The sequence below is a fragment of the Berghia stephanieae genome, chromosome 8, assembly GCF_034508935.2.
Source record: "Berghia stephanieae isolate SIO BIC M18660-M18661 chromosome 8, UCSD_Bste_1.3, whole genome shotgun sequence".
Taxonomy (NCBI): Eukaryota; Metazoa; Mollusca; class Gastropoda; order Nudibranchia; family Aeolidiidae; genus Berghia; species Berghia stephanieae.
The window spans coordinates 3,529,155-3,534,154 of record NC_088367.1 but is presented as its reverse complement, the minus strand read 5'-3'; the positions used below and the strand labels follow the sequence as shown (position 1 = coordinate 3,534,154).

Here is a 5,000-nt window from a genome sequence, read left to right as displayed (position 1 = left end):
TTTATTCTTCACGCTGGCAAGAACTTTTTCGCATGTCATGTGATCAGAATGTATAAAAGTCAAAACAGGGACAGATTTGTAATGTTTTTCTCCTCCTTATGCTCGCCGGAGAAGTATGTCATAAGGACGTCCGTCATATTTTGATAGTTTAGCACCAGTTACTAAGTTACTATGCGTCATTACGAGGGAAGTGACGTCACGACTGTTGAAGCCTATTGCAACTAATTCGTCGGACCTTTCCACACAACTCTGCTGCTATGTGGTCTAGTGGTATGACACTCGCTTTCGGATCGGAAGGTCCTGAGTTCGAGCCTCGCTCGGCGCTTAGTTGAGTCCTTGGAAAAAGACTCTTTACTCACATTCTTTCACCGTACTCAGGTGTAAAATGAGTACCTGGTCGTTAACACCTTTGTCTCTGTCGGAAAAAAGTGTAATATTGCCTAGCAGGCGTCATGTGTCGTTCTAAATTTTCATGTTGCTGTTGGTCAGCGTACCTTTGTAAAGCGTTTTGAGCACGTGTAGTGGATATTACGCTATACAATAGCTCAAGCTCAAGCAGAAGATATCATCGCCTAGGCATTCCTTGAAGGACTTTTAAATAATCCATCAAACAATATGTCTGATGCCAACAGGAATCACCCATGTTGACTAAGGTGAACAAATTTAGGTTTAATAATCTTGTCCATGAAAAAAAACGAAAGTGCCTGAAGCGGGGCTCGAAACCGGGATCCCTCCAGAGCACAGTGCAATGCCTTATCTTACTTACTTATCCGAACCAGCGACCACCTGAGCTCTAGCCCTTCGGTCTTGTGCCATGACGCAGAAGTTAGACGTCTTTTGTAGTTGTTCCAGGTGACTATAAAGTCAATGCCTTAACGCTTCGGCCGCTTCGACCCCCTGTTGTAAATAGTCAAGCTAATCTTTTCCTCAAGTAACAATACAAATGGGGCAGCGTGGTTCAGCTAGCAGTACGGTCTTAGCTTCGTACCCGAAAGGTACCGAGTTCGAATACCCGCCGCTGCGCTGTGTGGCCTTGAGCAAGTCACCTTGCCCTTGCTCAAGTTTGTGGCGCTGCACTGAGGCTGACACATGGGTTATTCCAGTCTTCCCTTGGAATAGACCCTAAAGCAAAATTTCCCCTTTGGGATAAATAAAGGGAATTTTGGTTTCTGGTTGTAATACCACCGAACAGGCGTCATGTTTAGGCTACATGTTACGAGCTGCTGTTGGCCAGGGACCCCTTGTAAAGCACTTTGAGCACGTGTAGTTGATATTGCGCTGTTTAAATGATATACATATATATATATATATATATATATATATATATATATATATATATATATATATATATAATGATGATGATGATGATGATGATGATGATAATAATAATAATAATAATGATAATAATAACACTATAATAATAATAATAATAATAATAATAATAATAATAATAATAATAATAATAATAATAATAATAATAATAATAATAATAATAATAATAATAATAAGAACAATAACAATAATAATAACAATAATAATAACAATAATAATAACAATATAATAACAATAATAATAATAATGATAACAATAATAATAATAATAATAACAATAATAATTATAATCTCCCCAGCATTTTGTCCAAGAGGATGGATATATAACTTGGCGGGAAATCACTGCCTCCGTATTTTGAGCACGCCAAGGACCTGGCATGATCAGAGAAAGGCCTGTAAACTGGACGGTGGGAAAAATATTACTAATATTCATGACATCATGGTCAACATCGGACTGGTCACCATTAAAAATAGCGAAACTCTCAGATTTATTGAACGTTAGTGTATTGTTCTCTCATGAGAGAGTGAGTGAATGAGAGAGAGAGAGTGTGAGTGAGAGAATAAGAAGGAGTGAAATATCTGTTCAATGTTATAGTTATCGTTTAACGTTTTAACAAGTGTAACTAAATGACAAATTGCCATATTTATGGACAATAAAGATCTATTATTATTATTATTATTATTATTATTATTATTATTATTATTATTATTATTATTATTATTATTATTATTATTATTATTATTATTATTATTATTATTATTATTTTTTATTATTATTATTGTTATTATTATTTTTATTATTATTATTATTTATTATTATTATTATTATTATTATTATTATTATTATTATTATTATTATTATTATTTTATTATTATTATTATTATTATTATTATTATGTCCCGTCCTACATGTTAAATGTTGCTGTTGACCAGGGACCCCTTGTAAAGCGCTTTGAGCGCATTTAGTGGATATTGCGCTATAAATCTCAAATTTTTAATGTGACCCCTCGCTTGAAAACGGTATAATGTCGGGATGACTGAGATGCTGAATATTAAATTTATAGCCAGGAGTTTTCAGTCTTGGGTTGAGTTTGATTTATTGTGCGGCTATGTGGTCTCGTCGTATGACACTCGCTTTCGGATCGGAAGGTCCTGGGTTCGAGCCTCGCTTGCTCGGCGCATTGTTGAGTCCTTGGAGAAGGGTCTTTACTTACATTCTCTCACTGTACTCATGTGTAAAATGAGTACCTGGCCGTTTACAGCGTTGTCTCTGTCCGAAAAAAATTTGTAACATCGCCTAACAGGCGTCATGACCTGTCCTTCATGTTAAATGTTGCTGTTGACCATAGACCCCTTGTAAAGCGCTTTGAGCACATTTAGTAGATATTGCGCTATATAAAAGCTCAATTTGAGAAGGATTTGACAAGACGAGGATCATTGAAATCAATCGATATATGAAGGACGATTATGGGACCAAACTTTTCAACAACACGCCTTTTTCAGAGTACGACAGGGGAGACAACAAATTGAAATTTTATAGAGCGCAATATCCACTAAACGTGCTCAAAGCGCTTTACAGGGGTCCCTAGCCAACAGCAACACTTAACATGTAGAACGAGACATGACGCCTGTTCGGCGAAATTACAATATTTTTCGGACAGAGACAACGCTGTTAATGGCCAGGTACTCATTTTACACCTGAGTACGGTGAGAGAATGTGAGTAAAGAGCCTTTTCTAAGGACTCAACTATGCGCCGAGCGCGAGGCTCGAACCCAGTACCTTCCGATCCGAAAGCGAGTGTCATGCCACTAGACCACAAAACCGCACAGAGACTTGTTACTTAATGTGGAAGAAAAGTGTGATGTCAAAAAACTGGTTCCTATCTCATTGGAAGTGTAGAACCAATCATCCGGAGGACTGAATACACACCTTGTGTACTTGATCTTCTGGTTTCAGAGTGATGGCATCTTATTTTCTAGTCTAAATATATGCTAGTTGTCAACGGTGTGTCTTTTTTTTACGAAACCCGCCGAAACCTGCCAAAACCCGACAAAACCCGACAAATTTATGGGAAGTAGGTAGCAGTGGGGAGTGAACCTGACACTCAGGGAAGTGTACACCATTGGGGAGTGGACCTGGGACTGGGTTTCGGCGGGTTTTGTAAAAAAGCTATCAGTGATTTTTTTACGAAAACCGCCGAAAACCGCCGAAAACCGCCGAAACCCGACGAAACCCGACGAAACCCGCCAATAACCATAGTCTTAGGTTCACTCCCCGACTGGTGTACACTTCCCTGAGTCTCAGGGTTACTCCCCATAATTGTCTACTTCCATTAACTTTGCCGGATATTGTCGGGTTTCGCCGGGTTTCGGCGGGTTTCGTAAAGAAGACACACTGGTTGTCAATAAAGATCATCCATCCTCGCTCTTTCACGTCCTGTAATCCTAAGTATCTGCCTTTACTTCCAGCTACTGAAATGTGACCTTTCGCCTCAAAACGGTATGATGTCGGCACGACTGAGATGCTGAATATTGAATTTATAGATAGAACGAAGATGACGTCACTCAAGTCTTTGTTATTGTTTTTTGCCATCCGCGTTCATGAGTGATTCTCACTAAACTGTATTATCCCGACAATAAACGTTCATGATTACACACAGTTTTGTGTGTTGGTCCGTTATACTTCCCGATGGCAATGTTATGAGTTTCTTAGCCAAGCGCATACTATCTATACTTCCTGCTACTGAAATGTGACCCCTCGACTCAAAACGGTATAATGTCGGGATGACTGAGATGCTGAATATTGAATTTACAGCCAGAAATCTTCAGACTTGGGCATGGGTTGAGTTTGTTTGCTTTATTGTGGATATTTTACAGTCTTGAATATTGATAATTTATATTTTTGGACAGTGTAACTTTGTATGTTTTATTGAGGATATTGATTATCGTATTTTAGAGTCCTAAATGTCGATAATTTATATTTTTGGACAGTGTAACTTTGTATGTTTTATTGTGGATATTGATTATCGTATTTTACAGTCTTGAATATCGATAATTTATATTTTTGACCAGTGTAACTTTGTATGTTTTATTGAGGACAACGATTATCGTATTTTAGAGTCCTAAATATCGATAATTTATATTTTTGGACAATGTAACTTTGTATGTTTTATTGTGGATATTGATTATCGTATTTTACAGTCTTGAATATCGATAATTTATATTTTTAACTCTCTCCCAGCCATTATCAGAATTTTCCCTGAAACTTCACACCCACCCAACACAAAAATATTTTTTTTTCTACTCAAACAGAAAAGGAACAAATACATTCCATATATAATTTTGTCCAGTTTCTAATTTTTATCGCTATAACAAATGATTTTATTTATAATTTGTGATGTACAAAGGATATCAAGAATGAGAAAAATTGTTGGTTGCATCGTGACGAATGTGACGATTTTCTTATGGATGGTAAGGGCAGGCAGGGTTAACTAGTGTAACTTTAATTTGACTTTTTAGAATCTGGTTCATTTCGACATAATACTGTTTCGACACGATGGGTCACACACAAACAAACAAACAACACACACACACACACACACACACACACACACACACACAAGAAACAGAGCTGTAGGAGTAATAATAATTATACTTAATATGTTTATA

General features: G+C 37.0%; 1 long non-coding RNA gene across 1 annotated transcript in view; it reads left to right on the top strand.

Moving 5' to 3' along the window:
- Positions 1-1,822, top strand: part of LOC144978032 (uncharacterized) — a 6,615-nt gene extending 4,793 nt beyond the window's left edge. Inside the window, exon 3 of the long non-coding RNA XR_013646452.1 lies at positions 1,631-1,822. This is a non-coding gene — a long non-coding RNA (uncharacterized LOC144978032). The remainder of the gene's footprint in view (positions 1-1,630) is intronic.
- Positions 1,823-5,000: the final 3,178 nt, after the last annotated feature.